This window comes from Phalaenopsis equestris, unplaced genomic scaffold, assembly GCF_001263595.1.
Source record: "Phalaenopsis equestris unplaced genomic scaffold, ASM126359v1 Scaffold000224, whole genome shotgun sequence".
NCBI lineage: Eukaryota > Viridiplantae > Streptophyta > Magnoliopsida > Asparagales > Orchidaceae > Phalaenopsis > Phalaenopsis equestris.
Window position 1 is genome coordinate 2,797,834 of NW_018164666.1, and position 22,391 is coordinate 2,820,224.

The 22,391-nt window shown below is 33.1% G+C and overlaps 1 long non-coding RNA gene across 3 annotated transcripts in view; it reads right to left on the reverse strand.

Annotated features, from left to right (window-relative positions):
• Positions 1–22,391, reverse strand: part of LOC110023548 — a 59,751-nt gene that overhangs the window by 14,538 nt on the left and 22,822 nt on the right. The window contains exon 1 of one of the 3 annotated variants that reach the window (XR_002293915.1): positions 12,044–12,140. The exons of 1 other annotated variant lie outside the window; for it this stretch is intronic. This is a non-coding gene — a long non-coding RNA (uncharacterized LOC110023548). Of the gene's footprint in view, positions 1–478; positions 609–12,043; positions 12,141–22,391 lie in introns of those variants that run through there. One more of the 3 variants, XR_002293913.1, reaches the window with a different exon arrangement.

Sequence of the window (22,391 nt, forward strand, 5' to 3'; positions counted from 1 at the left end):
AAAAGTCAGACTGCAGCCAGAAAGCTGCCACCGCATTTAGATAGGTGCGCAGTTTTCAGCGTTTTGAAAACGCATAAGCCGCCAAAACGCAGTTTACCCAAACAAGTCAGATGCGTTTTTAAAACGCCACCACACCAAATAAGTTGCCACAAACGGGCCCTAAGCCTACTATTATCAAGGAATGAGCCCAAACTTCAATCAAACTAGGTAGTTTAAATAAGAAAAAAGATTTAGTGTGCTGCAGTTTTTTATAAAGGCGTTCATAAAGAGAATAACAACCTTTAGAAAGCTATGCAAGAATTATAAAAAATTTTTCAAAATAAGTCGAACAGCTTTCTTACAACAATCAAACACTAACTAACAAATATAATAGCAAAAGCCAACTTCCTATCATAAAAATTTCTAAAAAACAACAATGCAATTCCCTAGACAGAATTGTGACGTCAGCATGAAACTAAAAGAAAGCAAAAAAGCTAACCTAAATAGACTCTTAAGAGAACCTATAATTTCTTTATTATCACGGCCTTCTCCAACAGCTTGAGTGAAGTTTGGGCAGCTTTAAGTTAAAAAACATGCTTGAAGAAGAGTGAATTTGCATCTTCAAAAATCCAAAAAATACTTGCCTTGTACACGCCTCTGCCACCAGTTAAATGCCTTTGAAACCATTGATCTCTATTACAAATATAAAACTTAACACATTAATATTTACAAAGCACTGAAACCCAAAAGGCTTCAAAGCAATGTGATTAAAAAAAAAAGGAAATGATTTTTGTGCAACAAATAGCAACCCAAAATTTTGCTGCTTTTCCTTCATCTAATATAAGCTGCTGCTTTTCTGGTATCATGATGCCCCGGAGTAACTAAACTTCAAGAGATAACGCCATATCAGAAGCAGCAACGTAAACATGCAAGTAAATGAACTATAAGAATATTGCGATGAGATCCAAACAAAATGTAGTAAACTAATTGAACAAAAAAATGGGAATAAGCAAGCCAAGTTAAAAGAGAGTTCATGAAATCAAAGCATAATTAAAAAATAACTCTAAAAGAAAAGAGAGCAGAAAATGAACACAACATTAGCTTTGTTGCATGCTAGAAGATTCACGGTGGTATGGTGATAATATAAAGTCTTGGTCTTGCATGAATATACAGCACATGCATATTAAAAAAAAAAACAGAGGAGAAACCATAATTTTTTAGTGAAAATAACATGGAATGGGAAAATACTATGGTGTTGGCCCAATCAAAATAATCTACTAGAAAATTAAAAGATTGTGATTCCCCTTCATTTAAACTAAATAAATAAGCAATTGAATAACAAAAGAAAAGAAAAATAAAAAAAAATTCAAAACATTACTAATACCAAAAATCTCAGAAATTGGAGTATAATAAGAAATAATGGGACCAAGTAGAAACTAATAATAGGAGTCTCAGAATCACCAGAATCATACTTGACACAATACTAAAAGGGGCTTCAAACAGCAAAGAATACAAGTAAAACTCATTAGCAGCAGATCCTAAAAGCCAATCAAAGCTTCTCCATCACCTTGTTTAAGTGAAACTGACTTGATTCCTGTAAAATTGATTTCTCTTTGAATGATGTCATGAACTACCAGATTTTAACCAACCGTCACAAGAATACCCATGATCAAGCATTCGCAGGATATATTCGCCCTTCACTTCAATATTTCTTGCTAACAAATGAATTTAAAAAACCAAGAATTTCTCTCGTCTCAGCAACAAGAACCGTCAACATACTGAAAACAACTAAACACATTTACCAATATACTTTGCCAATTCCTATGTATTTACATATCCATCACCTTAAGTTCACTTTATACATCTTTGCAAAAAATAAAGAAAAAGAAAAACACTGGTTCTGGATATAAAACAAGTAGTAAAGTTCATATGATAATTTTTTTTAAAAGGAATGGCCAGAGGCTATTATGCAAGTCTCTAGCCACCCTAATGTGCCTAACTATTCGAGTACCACCTCCTTAAGGCCAACTGTGCCAAACGGGATTCAAACCCCCGACCTGAGGGGTCTTATACCGTGTATGCTTCAGATCTAAAATGATTTGGATATGTTGTATAAAAAAATATTAATTTGGATATGTTGTATAAAAAAATATTAATTTGGATGTCTTATACCAGATTCTAAAATGATTTGGATGTCTTATACCAGATTCTAAAATGATTTGGATGTCTTATACCAGATTCTAAAATGATTTGGATGTCTTATACCAGATTCTAAAATGATTTGGATATGTTGTCGACCATCTGATGACCCAATCAAAAGAGTAGATGTTTCAGATTCAAGTCATGTTCGAAAATGTAGAAATAGAACTAAAACGATTTGGATATTATGTATAAAAAAATATTAATTTATTTGATATAAATGAAATAACACTCAATAGGGCACAATGAAGAAAAAAGCTTGTTGTTGTTGCAGTATTTATAAACCTATATGCATAAAAATGTGTATTTCACTAAGTTAGTAATAGTCATACTTTTGATGTGATGTTACAAGATTTGAGTGATATATACGTAAATATGAATATTTACGTGTTATGTAGAAAATTTTTGGGCAACTATTGTTAAGTATACTGACATGAATTGTCATCCGAGAAGATAAGACATCATTTGATTCTTAGTTTTCCTATTCTAAATGGAGTGAGGCCATTATTGTAGGCCGAGCAAGCTTTACCAACAAAAAGAGAAACATATAAATCGTTATGACTAATAATGATATTTGAAATGCAAATCCCAACAGTAACCGGAGATTCTTCAATACCTTGGTCAAGTGAAACTGACATGAGTCCTGTAAAATTCATTTCTCTTTTAATGAACTACCAGATTTTTAACCAATCTTCACACAAATACTCATGATCAAGTATTTGTAAGATACGCTCTCCCTTAATTTTAAAACTTCTTGCTAACAAAGGAATTGAAAAACCAAGAATTTCTCTCATCACAACGACTGAAACATCACCATACCGATAGTAGATAAATAAAAGAAAGGGAAATTAGATGCTTACCACACAATTCCTATGTATTTACATATCTAAACACTAAACTTTAAAAACATTTATACCACCCAAATCTTGATGCAAATTGGGCTGGATATATTATAGAGTCAAATAAACCGGGCAATTACATACACCCAATTCTTATGCATTTACATATCTAACATCTAAACTTTACTTTTTACATTTATACCAAGCCTTCCATAAATATAAGCCAAAAAAAAAACATCCAAATACTTCGAAATGGTTGAGCTCCACGTAGATCATCAAAGATGGAACCAGGTTATCTACAGGATGGGCAATTATCCCCTTAAAATTTACAATTTCTCTATATAAATAATAAAATTTATATATATTTCATATGTAATTTAGGCAATTTAGTAATATTGCACCACCTCGACATTTTTTTTTTTTGCCCGATACTTGAAGAAAATTAGACACGGTGATTTTTCCCACCCAAAAAAATAATGTTGGTTCAACTGTAGGGCATACATCAAGAACTACGATTAAATAATAATCCTTACAACTATCATGTTCACTAATAAGTTGTTCAGAAATTCAAAGTAGAAAGAAATTTTCGTAATTTAATTACGTAAGCTGACATCCAAAGCTGAGCATATGTGTCAGCCAAACTCTCACCCATCAAGAAATTGTCTTCTTTGGCCTAATAGAAATGGAGATGAAAATAAAAAATGACAACTTTTTATAAACAAGTTTAAAGTTATAGTGAACCTGAAATTTCCTATTGCCATCCCATAAGATAAGATACCATTTGCTCCTTATTTTTCCTGATCTAAATAGGGCTTGGACATTATTGTAGGCTGAGCAGTCTTTGCCAACAAATGGAGAAACATATTAATCATTACGACTAATAATGATGGTAGAAATGCAGTGTAAATAACAAATGATAACTAATTATTGAGTGACAATTTAAAACTAATAGTGAACCTGAAATTTCCTATTGTATAAGTGTCATTTAATATTAATTGCATAAGATGCTCTACGCTTTATTAGTAAATATCTCATTCTAAATTTACATTCATTTATTAATAAAATAAATATATAATTAATAATTAAACTAAAAATACTATTGATATAATAATATTTCACTATTAAATCTATAATTAAATAAGTTCTAACTAAATGAATAAATATATATTGCACATACCTTTACATATATATATATATATATATATATATATAATACGACCTATTACTGAACCTAATATCGAGTATTGAACAAGTTATTTGTTGAACGCCAAATGAGTTTGATCGTGAACTTAAACAAACAAGTTTGACTATGTTCATGTTCGGTTTGTTTAAGCTTCGAGCTTTTAAAAATTGTTCAAATTTATTTATTTACTAATTTGAATAAACATGATGGAGCCTTAATTGAGTTGAGTTCAAGGTTCATCAAGTGCAGTGGTTCATTTACAGTATACTGTTCAGTTCTTTAGTAAAGCAAACTCATAATGAGGGATTTCTGTTTTCTGCAAAGGCAAGCTTCTGAAGGTTATACCATCCACTAAAAAAAATGTTTAGACCAAAATGCAGTTTCAAATTAGAATATAACAAAGAACATAAGATTTAATGAAAATAATATTAATAGATAGCAAACAATGCCATCAGAAGAAAAGGATGCCAAGATGTGACAGCTTTAAGTAACATGACCACACTAATAAAAAAACGGAGAATCTTAAAAAACATTTTGTGATAAAGTATATCATGCAAACTCTGAAGGTAAATTTCAGAAAGTGCTTTTTTGCATCTTCAGACAAAAGCAATATCAATGAAACTTCAAAAAGTAAAATGCCAAAATAGTCCTCTAACTCTTTACATGGGGGTCATTTTAGTCATGTATTTTCAACTATGAAGATTATTCCTTGTTCTTATATTTACTCATTTACAATAAAACAGAATAACCATAGCAAGAAACAAAATCATCTTCATCATTACAATTATCTTTGCCACCTTTATAGCTTCTGAAATGGGGATCAGAAGAATGCATTGAGCTATTTTTATATCACATTTGAATCAGCAACACTAGTCATGATGAAGATTATTCAAGTTTGATTTGTTATAAGTTGATGATTGATTTATAACCCATTTGAGCAGCTACCGTTGTTTTTTCTTTCAAAAAAAAATACAAAAAGATTGTACTCTCAGATGAGACTAAGCAGCTACCGTTCCGACGAGCCCCTGACCAATACTTGAGATAAATAGATAAAAGCCATATCATAAATACAAAATGTATACAAATATAGTAAAGTATTAAAAAAAATGTAAGAAAGGTTAAGAAAAGCCAACATAGATATGATTGATTTATAGTGGATGAAGTATAACTTTTTATTCCAATATTATTCAACTTTAAAGAGCATAAAATGCTCCATTTTGTATCAATAGACAAACATCACATGCCCAATTCAGACAACATTAGACCCACACTGAATAATAAATCCACATGTAATGGTATGGACCAAAAGGTTTTTCATGCCTCATTCACACCCAAAAATAATCCCACAAGAGTCAACAGCCTTACATGACCCATTCATTCTATTTACTGTTTCAGTCCTCATATCTCACTTCTTTGGCATAATAAAACCCAGAACTCATTCTTTTTAAGTTCATCATATCCATTTGAGCAGCAGCCATTCACTATCTTGCTTTAAAACAAAAGAAGAGGTTCATTCTTCATACCAAACTAATCTCCCTTCCCCTTCGTTGTAAAAAAACTGTTGTGAAGATTTTCTGATTATGTTTGAAAAAAATAAAAAAGATCATAGCGAGCGAATCCAGCAACCAAAACCAAAATTCCATGATAACCCTAAAGAACATCCAACAATCCGTCAATGGAGCCTTAAAAGGAAAAGTTAATAAAAACATTTATGGCAGCCCTAAATAAATAGAACTCAGGTTGAAAGTACAATCATGAGTCCATGACAGCACTAAAAACATTCAAAAACCTCAAAAAAAACAGAAAAAAAAAGTAAAGGTTAATAAAAGCTCTGGTTGCAGGCACCAATGGAATAGCAAACAGAACATTGTTATAAATTTAGAGGAACAACAACCCTCTAAATAAATAGCCATCAACCACAACAACATTATAAAACAAAACAACAACATTATAAAACAAAAGAAAAAAATTATTAAGCACGCAGGTTGTGAACACTAGTGGCCCAGCACCACTGCAATTTGTAAACATCTACCATAATAAAATAGAGATGTAACAAACAACGGTTATCTTAGATGAAAAATGCAAGATTGAGAGAAAAAATTTACTAGAAAGAGTAAAAAGAGACCACCTAAAGCTTTTAGACTGTCGGATTGCTGGAGTGGTGATTTCTCACCAAGGGTTAAGGATTTCAAAAAGGACAGGCGGGAGACTGCACAAGACCAGTGCAGCGAAGACGAAAGGAAATGGGGAGTGATTGAGGGAATCAAAAGTATTTAGGGTTTAAGCCAATAGGCAGGTCAATTATTCATGTAACCTCGGTCCACAACATGACATGAGGGTCGATCTCCACCGCCCGCTCTCATAGATATAATTTCAATCCAATCGAGAGCTGGTGAATCCGACCTGACACCTGCTTGAAATCTGATCAATAAAGTCGGACCCAAAAATTTGGCTCATAGCCTGGCTCATTCTATTCGATTCAATTTAGATTCAAACTCAAATCTTCGAGCTAATTTCTCAGCCCTGCACCCACCAATCAACATCGATTATTGCCCCTAATGGGCATATCTTGCATTGCTTTCAGTTAATTTCAAATCTGCTTTTATTTTATTCTAAACAAAACGACTCTGAAGTATTACAAATACAAAATATTACTTTTACACTATTTCTTTTTCTACAAACCAAACAGCCCCTTAATCCTGTTTGAAACAAAACATTTTAAAAAAAACAACCCGAAAAAAAAAAAAAAAAAAAAAAAAAAAAAACTAACAAATACAAAGAAATGGCTACAACTGCGAGCAAAGTAAATTTTGAAGATGACAAATAACAATAAAAATAAAATATATAACAGAGGAGAAAATTAAACTTTAATAACGCTTCTCAACAGCACAGACAAAATCAAACCAGCATTTCTCAAACTACCAATGCTTGGAAGCAACAGTTGCCAACAACAGATTTTCAGCCATCCGAGCTGCTCCATAACTTACCAGGGGATATCAAGCATTTCTCATTGAAGAGCTGCATGATTTCAATCATCCTTTGTAGAAAAGATTCACAAACAAGCTTTTAAAGAATGTTTTCCCCTTCATTTTAACAAACAAAACTCTGCTACCAATAGCCACTTAGAGGTTGTTTTGCAACATATTTAGGGTCTATTTGGACATTTTAGTAAGTTCCGCGCTTCTGTTTTCATATATTTGTAGGTTACAGATAGGTTACAGGGAGGGGTTACAGGGGATATAACGCAGATATAACCCCCCAATACTCTCTGAATAACCTCCCTGATGTACGCAGCACTGCGTATGTTCTACGTACAAAAATTTTTCTCCTAAAACAGACCATAGGCAGCCTGCATGCAGGCCTTCCAAGATATCCATGCCACATCTGCCTAAGAATGTAATCATAGTTCATTAAAATCATTAACAGGAGACTAGAGATAATAACTAATGTATCGATCCAAAATCTCAATGCAAAATTCTGTTAGATAACTTCCAGTCAAATACAAATTCACTCAAACCAAAATTTCAGTACATTTATAGTTGAACCCAAGATCAAAAGTGATCTGATATGAACCCAAATCAGCCCGACCATGTAGTTGAAGCACAATAAAAAACTACGATAATAATAGGAGGCCAAATGATAACCAAATCTAGCATGAGCTACACAAGCAAATTCAAAATCCTCTTTTTCCACATTTGAGAAAGGTGTTTTTGACATCTTTTTTTAAATATAATAGTGCTACTTTTATGTGATATTAAAGATTTGAATGCTATGTTGGTAAATATAAAAGTTTAGTTGTGAGATGTGTAAATACATAAGAATAATGTGGTATGCATGTAAATGCCCCATACTGCAAATGCATGGAAGCAGGGGTTGCCATCCGAGCTGCTCTTTTATAAGATATTTTATAATAGAACTTCTAAATTATTAAATTTATTTAAAAATCCAACAAAATATAATAAAAAATAATTCAAAAACCATCACTCAAAATCTGCATAAATTTTGAAGGATGTTTGAAGGAATAAATAAATAAAATATTATATTTAAAACTTCAAAAACTAAAATATTATGTTTAATATTTAAGATGACTTGTAGATAAAAACTTAAAATATTAATAATTAACCATTAATAAAAATTTAGTAAAATATTCTACCTAAAAATTTTGTTATATTTATATACATCATAGAAAATTTCAATGAGGAGCTTACAAGGAAAAACTTTTAAAGTATAATGGATTAAAATTCATATTTCAAAATAAAATAAAACTTTGGATGGTTGATATGTAAAATCTTTAAAATTTTTGGGAGAATTACATGTAAAGCACATAGGGCTGTCAAAACAGCTCGTTCGCGAATAGCTCGTGTTCGGCCCATTCGCCAAGTTAATGAGTCAAACACGAACAAAGAATTATTCATTCGTATTCGGCTCATTTTGGCTCGAAATACTACACATCAATTATATATATAGTGATGAGTAATATTAAAAAAAATGTAATTAACTAACAATGCTACAAAGAATTATAATCAATTAGAAGTATTAATTAAGAAAATAGAATTATTAAATTAGATTCAAATTATGTTTTAATTAAAACTACAATTTTTAAATCTTGCCCCATCCCTTAACATCTTATGGCTACGTACTTAGGGTTGTCAAAACAACTCTTTGTTCGTGAACACCTCATGCTCGACTCACTAAGCAAACGAGCCAAACACTAACACAATTTTTGAGCTTGAAATATAAGCGAGTCGAACACGAGCTGAGTCTAGGCTCGCTCCTGTTCGACTCGTTTACACCCCTAAAGGCACAAAAAGAAATGAAAATTTGAGGCAGGAGAAAATTAGCCTGGACACGTCATTAGTTGCTTTGTGCATAAACGTGAATTTATCCATCAGATTGCAACCAAACATGACAAAATCAAAGCCCTTAATAAATCTCAAAGCCATTGGACAGCCCAGAAGGAGTGGGCAAACAGAGTGTCCTACCACCCTACCATTGTCGGGCAGGGAAATAATCGAACGATCTCCCGTTGCAAGATTCTCTAATGGCGGATCGACCAGGATTAACATAGGAACACCCAACCACAGGAAACAGGATCGCTGCACGACAGATCACCTCAACCGCCCAACACATACATCAAAAGGGCACAATCATTACTCCACCGTTCGTCTTGGACCACTGACGCCAGACCAGTCGGCCAACAGATCAATACAATAAATGGAATACAAATTATAATATAAATATGACATGAAATTCATTTAATCACATTAAGAACGATTTCCAAAACTATTCACATTTCTGTAATTGTACCAACTACAACTCTATGAATAGGGAGCAAAAATACGAATAAAGGGACCTTGGACTCACTCTTGAAAAAAGGAATTCCAGACTTACTCTCCTCTCCTCTCCTTCATCCCTCTAATCTCAAGGCATGATTCACAAATGACAAATAAGAATTCAACCTAAAAAGTGGTGCGGTGAGCATGAATAATGCTCCAAATTAGAAGCGTGAAAGACTACAAATGAGAAAGCTCCCAAAGAGAAATAATGCACATGGAACACGATAGAGTCTACGCAACCAGACATGCACGCGCAAGTCTAGGGGTTGAAGGCCCAAATGACTCATTTTGGAACAATTCCAAGACCTTGGATATTCACTTTCCCCCTGCTGAGTTTCCCACTGCGGATTCCCCTAAAGACCAAGAACCGCAAAAGCCCCACAAGCTGTTATGTATGCTGACATCTAAACCTGAGCATATCATCCAGGCAAATAGCCATAGCTAAAGAAAAAGAAAAGAAAAAAAAATAAATTATATATAAAAAAAAACCTATGCAACTATATCATTTGTAACTACAGACAAACATGAATTACCCACGGAAGATAAAACACCAAACACTTCTCATAGTTTTTTGGATTTATATGGAGCTTGGACATTATTCTAGGCCAAGCATGCTTTATCAACAAATATAAAAACATACTGACCATTAAAAGTAATAATGATTAAAGAAAAAAAGCTAAAAATATGATTGTGAAATTTTTATTGGTAAACAAGAATTGAATATTAAGAGTGAAGCAGAAATTTCATTCAGTAGAAGCAATATTTAATATTATTGGCATAGGATGCTGAACGCTTCTCCTGAGTGATAACATCTTTAAGAAGACACTTTATTGATATTCAGTTATTTAGCGAAGATATTCATAGCAACCTCTTCAGACAAAGTCATAATAACGCATCTGCAAATATGAATATATTTTTGCACTTAGATTTCTTCACCAAAGATATAAAAAAGAAGTTGCTGTGGTGTAGTGATCCTCACATTAGTCTTACACACTAAAGATCCCCAAGTTTGTTCCTAGGCAGCAAAATCTTTATTCAAGTCATTGCCTGGTCTCAAGCCCCGAATGCGAAAAACGAAGGGTTAAATAAACACAACCAACATAACTTTTATTTAAAAATCATGAAATTAATCCTTTAAATCATTATGTTCAAACTAAACTTCGGCCATCTAATGATCCGGTTAGGAGAGTAGATGTTTTAGATTTGTCTTATGTAAAGAAAGGAGGTAGAGAGAGGTGAACCTAAAAAGACTAGGCATGTTGTATGAAAAATAATCTTAATTTATAACAAGATAATCATCATGCTTATCAACCATATGTGCATCCTTTATAGTTGCCAATAAGAGGATCAGAGTTGAATCAGTAACAACAAATCCTAGCAGCCAGATTAAAAGATCCTCAAAAAAATTACAGCAAGCAATAACAAAGAGCTAGGACATTGTTACAGTTCTACCAATTGCCACTATATTCAGTTTTAGACTCCAAGGTAAATCTCCATAATTCATGTTTTTTCCGAGTTTTTTCTCTAGTCTTATCCACGAGAAGAATATTTATATAATTACATTCCATCACGTTAAAAGTTATGCTTTTAGTGACATTTATAATAGATTAGATACTAACGAGGGTGTAAAATATATGTATAAATGAGACAAATAAAGAGAAAAAAAAAGTTAAGATTTAACGCAAGTTTATTAAAAAAGAAAATCAAAAAGTGCTTTTCTTAGAAATTTTTTTTTAAATAGGTGGGTGAGTTATTTTGATAAATTTTTTAACTTAGTAATCTTAATATCGTGAATAATAATAAAATGATTCATTTTTACCGCCGCATTAGTAATAAAAAAGTTAAGGCTTTAAAAAATCTACAAGACCTGATGATAATCCCAATTGAAGTGTGAAAATATTTAGGAGAGTTGAGTTTCTTGTCTTACTAAACTCTTTAATATTATTTTAAAAACTAAAAAAATGTCTGAGAGGAGGAAGAGTATTTTGGTCCCCATCTTTAAGAATAAAGGGGATGCACAAGTGTGCCAATAATAGTAACAATATTAAAAGGCAAATTACCCATTTTTTACAAGAAAACTGTCGCAGGAAATAGTAAGTAAACTTAAATACATTTGGAAATGCAATAAGAACGTTTATGTCAAATAAAAAGTAGAACATGCCCCATCACACCCCAACAGTTTGAATATATGATTAAAGATAAAAGAATAAGAAGGAAAAGAGGAACAACAAAGTATGCAAAAGTGTTATCATCATCGTAATCACATTTCCAATAGCCTTATTCCAACTTTTTAGGCAACTTTATGAATTCGAATTTTTCAATACGACTGAATTAGTTTTGAGTTATTGATCCCATACTTTACAGACCATTCAAACAAGTTTCCATTTTGCCTTATGTCTACCTCTTTTCCTTCCTAATCCATCAACAATAACTTTATGAATCCAATTAGTATGTGCATTTTCTACTCTTTATTGTACACATTAAACCACTTGAAAACAATAACAAACCTTAGAAGAAAATCATCAAAGCATGGACACCGGTTGCCTGCACACAGACTATCCAAAATCTACTTGCCAAATATTACTGGGCATATCATCATCGCCTCTTTAAGAAAAAAAATTGAGCAGATCTAGAGACATGACCGATATGAAGGCTACTAAAACATTAACCGCATCAGCAGTTGCCTACAGTTGTTCCCAACAGCCATCTGAGCTGGCTCCATGACAGAGTAGTTCCCTTACCTATAAAATCAGGATCAATAGAAAAGGAAAACATTCCCCAAAAGAATCCTCAATTTTGACTAAGATAAGAGCAATATTTTGTTCCCCCAACCACCTAGAACACACCATATACTTCTCATAATTTTTTCGATTTATATGGAGTTTGGAGATTATTGTAGGCCAAGCATGCTTTATCAACAAATATTAAAACATACTAACCATCATGAGTAATAATGATTAAAGAAAAGCAGATGAAAATAAGATTGATATTATCATTGGCATAGCTTGCTGTACGCTTTTCCTGAGTAATAACATCTTTAAGATCTCATAGCAAACCAAAGAAATTCATTTACAAACTAACTCTTCAGACAAAGTCATAATAATGCATCTGCATATATGAATATACTCCCTATACTTAGATTTCTTCCCCAAAAAATAAAAGAAAAGTTGCTGTGGTGTAGTGGTTATCACATTAGCCATATACACTAACTGTCCCCAGTTTGCTCCTAGGCAGCAACATTTTTATTGAAGTCATTGTTGGGTCTAAACCCCTGATAGAAAAATGGAGGGTTAAGTAAACACAGCCAACATAAAATTTTGCGAAAAAATTATGACATTAATCCTTTAAATCAATGTGTTCAAATTAAACTTCGACCATTTAATGAGCCGGTTAGGAGAGTAGATGTTTTAGATTTGTCTTATGTAAAGAAATGAGATAGAGAGGGGTAAACATAAAAAGACCAGGACATGTATTAAAAATAATCTTAATTTATTAGAATTAAATGAAAATATGACGCTCAATCCGACACAATGGAGAAAAAGAACAATATGTGCATCCTTTATAGGTGCCAATAAAATAAAATAACCATAACAAATAACAAGATAATCATCATGCTCAACAACCATATGTGCATCCTTTATAGTTGCCAATAAGGGGATCAGAGGAATGCATCAACCATATTTATATCAGATTTAAATCAGTAACAGGTCCGAGCAGCCAGACTAAAAGATCCTTAGAAAAATTACAGCAAGCAATAATTGTATTAAAAATAATCTTAATTTATTAGAACTAAATGAAAATATGACACTCAATCCGACACAATGGAGAAAAAGAACAATATGTGCATCCTTTATAGGTGCCAATAAAATAAAATAACCATAACAAATAACAAGATAATCATCATGCTCAACAACCATATGTGCATCCTTTATAGTTGCCAATAAGGGGATCAGAGGAATGCATCAACCATATTTATATCAGATTTAAATCAGTAACAGGTCCGAGCAGCCAGACTAAAAGATCCTTAGAAAAATTACAGCAAGCAATAATTGTATTAAAAATAATCTTAATTTATTAGAACTAAATGAAAATATGACACTCAATCCGACACAATGGAGAAAAAGAACAATATGTGCATCCTTTATAGGTGCCAATAAAATAAAATAACCAGAACAAATAACAAGATAATCATCATGCTCAACAACCATATGTGCATCCTTTATAGTTGCCAATAAGGAGATCAGAGGAATGCATCAATAACAAGTCCGAGCAGCCGGACTAAGAGATCCTCAGAAAAATTACAGCAAGCAATAACAAAGAGCTAGGACATTGTTACATTTCTACCAAGTGCCAAGATAGTCCCCTGACTGTATTCAATTTTAGTTCTACTCAAACGAAGGCCTTTAGACTCCAAAATAGACCACCATAATTCAAGTTTTTAATGAGCTTTTTCTCATCTTATCTACGAGAAGGATATCTATATAATTACATTCCACCACGTTAGAAATTCTGTTTTTAGTGACCTTTATAATATATTAGATACTATGAAAAATATATGTATAAACTATATATGTATAAACTAGTTATAAACTAGTCAAACAAAGAGAAAAGAAGAGTAAAGATTTAACTCAAGTAAAGTATATTAAAGATGAAAATCAAAAAGTACTTTTCTTAGAAAAAAAAAATTCAAAATAGGTGGGTAAGTAATTTTGATAAACTTCTTAATGAAGTTTCGAAAAATACGATCGAACTTAGTGATTTTAATACCGTGAATAATAAAATATTTTATTTTTACCGTCGCATTAGTAATAAAGAAGTTGAGGAGGCTTAAGCAAAACCAAGGGTGGAAAGTCTGTAGGAACTCGTGATATCACAATTGAAGTGTGAAAATATTTTGGAGACTTGGGAGTTTATTGACCTACTGAACTCTTTAATGTTATTTTAAAAACTAAAAAGATGCCTGAGTGGAGGAAGTGTATTTTGGTCCCCATTTTTAAGAATAAATGGGATGCACAAGAGTGTGCCAATTATAGAGAAATTAAGTTGGTGCGTCATCCTTTAAATTTATTGGAGAGGGTAATTGAACATCGGTTAAGACGTACTACAAAGATTTCTCATAATCAATTTGGATTAATGCCAGACAAATCTACTATTGAAGAATATACATTTATTGAGAGGTTTGATGGAGAAGTTCAGAGATAATAAGGAGGATCTACATATGATTTTTATTGATTTAGAAAAAGCTTATGATAACTTTCCAATAGATATCCTTTGGAGTGTTCTTGAGAAGAAAGGTGATGATATGACTTATATTCAAGTCATTAAAGATATGTATACAGCAACTGTTACTTGTATTTGAGCAAAAGGAGGATTGACCAAATATTTTCCTATTTCCTCTGGTTTACATCATGGATCGGTTTTAAGCCCATATCTTTTTTTTTTATAACAAATGGAGCATAATTTTCAAAAAAAAAAAAAAACAAAAGGTGCAAAGACTCTACTAAGCTTTATGAACAAGCAATCCCTCTGATGGATGCTCTGAAAATAAAAAATATGAATTGAGAAAACAATCACAAACCAGGGATTTGCATTGCAACAAAAACATAAATAGGTCCAACTAAAAATCTTTGTAGCTTCACACGTCAGTGGCAGTATCCAATTAGCTGAAAGCCATCATAGGAAAACATTGCAGCATTCAATATCAAAGAGATGTGACATGGTTACGTTTCTATTTGTTACAACAAAAGGAGCAAAGACTCTAGTGAGCTTTATGAACAAGCAATCCATCTGATGAATGCTCTGAAAATCAAAAATATGAATTGAGAAAGCAGTCGCTGTATTAGCCACCACAAGCTAGGGATTTCCATTATAACAAAAACACAAATAGATCCAACTAAATATCTTTGTAGCTTCACACGTCAGGTGTAGTATCTAGTTCGCTGAAAGACAACAGAAGAATCACCAAAAAACAAACAATAATAGTTAATAAGGGAAGAGCCTCAGAATTGCCCAATTTATACAAGAATACTGTCGCAGGATATAGTAAGTAAAATTAAATACAGTTGATGCTATAAGAACGTTTATATAAAATAAAAAGTAGAGCATGCCCCATTACACCACCACAGTTTGGATATATGATTAAAGAGAAAGGAATAAAAGGAAAAGAGGAACAACAAAGGATGCATCATCATCGTAATCACATTTCAAATATCCTTATTCCAACTTTTAGGGTCAACTTTATGAACTCGAATTTGTCACTACTACTGAATTAGTTCGAGGTATTGATCCCATACTTTACAGACCATTCAAACAACTTTCCATGTTGCATTATGTCTACCTCTTTTCCTTCCCAGCCCATCAACAAAAATTTTATGAATCCAATTAGTATGTGCATTTCTTACTCTTTATTGTACATATTAAACCACTTAAAGCCAATAACAAACCTTGGAGAAAATCATCAAGGCATGAACATCGGTTGCCTGCACCCAGACCTTCCAAAATCTACTTGCCAAATCTTCTTGGGCATATCATCATCGCCTCTTTAAAAAAAATTTTGAACAAATCTAGAGACATAAACAGATCTAGAGACATAACCAATATGAAGGCTATTAAAACATTAACGCAGCACCAGTTGCCTACAGTTGTTCCCAACAGCCACTGAGCTGGCTCCACGGCAGAGAAGTTCCCTTATCAATAAAATCAGGATCGATATAAAAGGAAAAGTACTCTCAAATTTGCTTAAGATAAGAACAATATTTGGTTCCCCCACTCTCCAACAGAAAACTCATATGAAGTCCTTCAAAAATTAAAAACACTTGAATGTAAACCCTAAGGAATGATTAATCACCAACCACTTTACATATTGTCTCAGTCAGGCATTTTCCACCAGAAAAATGAGAACAAGCAAACCAAGTTGAAAGAAAAGCCACACAATCAATGAAAGAGAGTGATTGACACAAAATAGGATAAATAAATAATAATAATAAAACACACTAAAAGAAAAGAGTGAGGAACTAAGAATACTTTGAAAAAGAGATTACAGCCATACAAATTTACAGATCACATAACAGGATTACAAATTTTTTTTTTCTCTTTGCCTGATCCAACAAATAACAAAAAAGCCTGCAAGCCAAGTAAATCTCAAAGATCCAAAACAACATGAAAGAGAAATTACAACAGAGGCTCAGATCAGCCTCAATCAATCACCAAAAAGGGGCCTCCAATTCCATAGAAAAAATCAATCAAGCAATACTCAAACTACCAAATTGTGGAAACAACGGTTGCCGAAAAAAAATTTCAGTGGCCGTCCAAGCTGCTCCATACTTAGCACGTGATAAAAAGTATCAATTTGAACGGCACAGCGATTTTATTCATCCTGCACAGAAAAAGTTACAAGCATGCTTCCAAGGATTGTGAATCCCCTTTATTTTAACTCAAAGTAGCAAAATCCAAAACATTTATAAACAAGCTTTCAAAGATTGTGAATCCCCTTCATTTTAAGTCAAGTAGAATTTAGTAAATCCTTCTAAAGCAAAACCCGTCAGCAGTGGATCCCAAAAGCCACCGGAGCTTCTCCATCACTTTAGTAAAGTAAAACTGAGTTGAGTCTTGTAAAATTCATTCCTCTTTGAATTAACTATCAAATTTTAACCAACCCTCGCACAAATACTCATAATCAAGCATTAGTAACTGGCAAGTTATGTTCTCCCGTAATTTTAAAATTTCTTCCAAACAAAGGAATTGAGAAAACCAAGATTTTCACTCATCACAGCCACCATAACCATCACTATACTGGTAACAGATAAAAAAAAAAGAGGGGGCTGTTACATACATACCATCCAATTTCTATATATTTATATATCTAACACCAAAACTTTACTTTTTACATTTATACAACCCAAATCATTCATATCACATAAAAAATACCACCATTTTCACTTTAAAAAGTGAAATGCAACTTTTCAAGCATAGGTAAGGTGGCACGTATGCCAAATCAAAAGATGCAGGCACGGGATCTAAAGGAAATCATAACGTTTATTATGACATAATAAGGCACGGGATCTAAGGAAATCATAAAGTTCAGAAATCCTTGAACCGAACCATGGATTTTCACTCTTTGTGACTGCAGACCTTTCCTCTCCACTCATCCCATAACATAACAAAAAGCTAGAACTCCCAATAAAGCTTATAGTCAAGAACCACGATCAAATCAGTTAATGCTTATAGATATCATGTTCTCTCAATAGTTATTCAAAAGTTCAAGATTTGCTGCAATTTGTAAAAGGGAATCATGTGTAGCAGCCCAAACTCTCATCCATTACGGTATTGTCTGCTTGGGCCTTAATGGCATAAACTTTGTCCCATTGGTACAACTTCCAAGGATATCACCCATCCTGAGAATGCTCCCACACGAGTACGTTTAACTTTGGAGTTTTGGATGAAATTCCACCAAAAGGAGCCTCGATATTGAAGAGTTTAGCTTCTTTCAACTTAAGGGGCTTCACAACATGTTATCTAGGCAATTAGTCATTGCTTAAAGGAAAATAAAAAAAGAGGAAAATTGACATACATCCACATAATTTTTACATATTTACATATCTAAAAAATATAATGTAACTTTTCTGTTTCTAACACTTGGGTGACATGAACCAATGTATGAAAATGTGTATTTCACTTGTAAAAGTTAGTAATGGTGATACTTTTGACATGATGTTAAGATTTGAATGCTATGCACGTAAAAATGAATATTAAGGTGTCAAGTATATAGATATGCTTGAAACTTTCTTTTGTAAGTATATTGTCATACAACAACAACAACAACAACAACAACAACAACAACAACAACAACAACAACAACAACAAACAAGCCTTTTATCCCACTAAGTGGGGTCGGTTACATGAATCATTTTTCTCCATTGCGTCCTATTGAGTATCAAATTTTCTTTTGATTCTAATAAATTAAGATCATTTTTTAAACAATATGCCCAAGTCTTCTAGGTCTACCTCTGTTTTTCTTATCGTAAGTCGAATCTAAAACATTTACTCTCCTAACTGGATCATCAGATGGTCGATGTCTAATGTGAACAAACCACTAAGACGACTATCTCTAATTCTGTCCACCATTGGAGCTACACCAACACTATCACGGATATATTCATTTCGTATTTTGTCTCTAAGTGTAAAGCCACTCATCCACCAAGGCATTCTCATCTCGACAACACTTAACATAGTTTTGTGCTTCTCTTTTAAATGACAACATTTTGTGCCAAAAATCATTGCAGGTCTCACCACCATCTTATAAAATTTTCCTTCCAATCTAAGTGGTACTATTCTATCACACCATAAGCCGGAAGCATTCTTCCACTTCAACCATCCAACATAAATTATATTAATAACATCCCCATCTATATCACCACCACTTTTAACAATAGACCCAAGAAATCTAAAGCGTTCACAACTTTTAATAATTTGAGCACTCATAGAAACAGCTCTGTCTCTAGAGCAACTACTACTAAAATTATATTCCGTGTATTCAATTTTAGTTCTACTCAAACAAGACCTGCAGACACCAAAGTAGACTTCCATAACTTAAGTTTTTCCTAAGCTCTTTCTCTAGTCGTATCCACAAGACCAATACAGCAAAGTACATCCTCCTGTAAACGTCCCGTAAGAGCATCCATAACGACAGCAAAAAGATATGAGTTTAAAGGCCGTCCCTGATGTAATTCAACAAAATAGAAATTATCATCTGAGAAGATAAGATACCATTTGCTTCTTAGTTTTCGAGATCTAAATCGAGTTTGGAGATTATTGTAGGCCGCTCGCATGCTTTACCAAAAAAGCAAAAAACATATTAATCATTACAACTAATAATGATATTAGAAATGGAGATGAAAATAAAAAATGATAACATTTTATTGATTAAAATGTTAATAATAATAGCGAAGCACAAATTTCCTGTTGTACAAGTGTCATTTAATATTAATGGCATTGCATGCTCTATACTTACTCTATGCATGCATGAATCATCATGAGTAATACAATCTTAAGGCCTCACAATAACCAAAGAAGCAGCTCATTTATTAAGCCAGAGAAGCAGATAATATGCTAAATCAAAGAAGCAGATCATTTACTAAACCGGAGAAGAATATAATATACAAAACCAACGCAGCTGATTATATTTCAAGGATTTAATTCCAATAGGCATTTGAAAATCATATGACAGTTCCTTAGCACTTTGCAGTCAGGGATTTCTGCTTTTGTCATGGCATGCTCTTAAAGGCAACACATCCACTTAAATAAATGTATAAGTTGATGCAGCATTAATAAATTTCATCAATTGGCACGAATCTCAAGGCAATTTTTGAGCAAAAGATTTTCTGATTCAAATTAAAAATCATTCAGAGCTTTAATTTCAGGAAACTCAGTCAAACTGACCACGCAACAAAAAGAATCCAATGATACCAAAATTGGTTGAATCCGACAAAACCACCAACAATAATTTCCAATAAAAGAATAATATCAACCATTATACTCAGAATAAAGTGACTTTTTTCATACTCCTCAAATGTCCTTTACATTGTGCATGAACAAGTATTGTACTTCCAGCAAGAATCTTTCGGCACGCAAAAAAAGTATATAACAGCAAAAATAACACCATTTTAACTTTTGAAAATGAAAAACACCTTCTCATGCATAGGTAAGTAAGTAAAACTTGAATTACGCCGGCACTTCATAAGACATTATTAGACAGTTTTTTTTACTGCAGAGCTTTCCTCTGCTGATCCCAAACACCACAAAATGCTCGAGCTCCGCGTAGGGCATGCAGCGAAAAACTACAATCGAATCATTTAATCCTAATAAATATAATGTTCTCTCAATATTTGTTCAAAAGTTCAAGACTTGCTGCAATTTGTAAAAAGACATCCAAAGTTGAGAATGTGTAATGGCCAAACCCTCCCCATTGAGATATTCCCAACTGCCTCAATTTTGTTCTATTGCAGTAACTCCCTAGGAGGTCATCCATCCTGAGAATACTCCCATACCAGAAACCATTTAGTGGTTTAGGGCTTAGGGTTTAGGGTATAGGGTTTAGAGGACATTTAGAGGGTGTTTGGCTGCAACCCAAAAAAACTGCCTTCCTATATTAGCATCCACAAACTAGAGATTTGCATTGAAACAACAATATAAACGAGTCCAAATCACCTAGGCGGATTTGCATCAGATCACGTTTCACCATGTTTCATTCTTTGTTTTTTTATGTGATTTTGTTCGGATTTGCATCGGATCACGTAAGTTGCACCATGTTCTTTTACCAAATGATTTACTATAATAGCATTGAGCTCATGGATCCACTAGCTTCTGGAAGTGAAGGAGAGGGTATTTATAAGTCCATAATTACTCAACATCTCTATAGACAACTTCCAAGAAGTTTTGTCAAATTAAAATTAGAAAATTTGCCAATTGAATGTTATATGTATGGTTTCTAATCTTACGTATGGTCAGTTCAAATTCTAATAAATTTTGTATTGATCAGAATTATAATTGCTAATTGTTTGTATGTATCCAAAAAGTATTTTCTGGCTTAAAGTTGCCCCAAATCTCTCCATAACATCTGCACAATGGCTAAACAACCATTAGTTTCCAATAGGGCTGTCAAAACGGCTCGTTGTTCGCGAACAGCTCGTGTTCGGCTCGTTAAGAAGCTCGTGCTCGGCTCGTTCGCTAAGTTAAAGAGCCGAACACGAACCACACAAATAAATAATTGATCGTTCGTGTTCGACTCATTTTAGCTCGAAATAATACCAATCAATTATATATATATATATCTTTGATAAGTAGTATTTTTTAATAATTTAATTGACTACAAGGCTACAAAGATTTATAATCAATTAAAAGTATTAATGAAGAAAATATAATAAAAATTATTAAATTATATTCAAATGATGTTTTAAATCTTACCCCAATCCTTAACATTTTATGGCTACGTGATTAGCGTTGTCAAAATGACTCTTTGTTCGTGAACAGCTCGTGTTTGGCTTGCTAAACAAACGAGCTGAACACGAACACATTTTTTGAGCTCGAAATATAAACGAGCTTCGGCTCGTTTACACCCCTAGTTTCCAATGATCAATGCTGCTTCAAATTGTATCTTTGATCTCCAATCTTATATATAATAATGAAAAAACTGTCTAGTTAATTAAGCATGATGAAAGTATTCTGATGAGGCTTTTAGGGATAAAAATTCAGAAGATTCAAAACATAGATACACTCTCAAAAATAGAAATATTTTTTTGCATTGTAGTATCGAATATATTGCCAAGAAAGTTCGTTACAAACAACATTATTTAACAAGCGCAGAATGGTCATTTATCCACAAACAGCTGTAAATCATCTGTTCTCAAATAGTTGCCCCAAACAGCCAGCCAATTTATCAGGAAAAGTTGGTGATATAGATAAGTTGGATAAGCTGCAGTTGCCCAAAACAAACCCTAAATATCTCTCTACAGCTTCACAAGTTACTGTTGACCTCATTTTTAGTGAGGTCTTAGTCTCCTACTCTTAGAACCTAGGATCTAGCTTTAGGAGTTCCTGGTTGACCATCCTAGCGAACTAGTAATGGAGCCCACCTCCCGTAGAACTTCAAGCCACTTCTTGACTCATTTCTGTGAAGAACTCGCATGAGTGGTTCCAAGCACTCAACTTTTAGTTGCAAGGGCTAAGGACCAACATGTAGAGGGCCCGAAATTGAGTTCCTATAGGATCAACAGCCTTAGGTGAACCCTTTGTGACTCGATTACTCGCGAACGCCATTTTTCATGCACTCACTGCACCACACACGATTTTGGCTTAAAT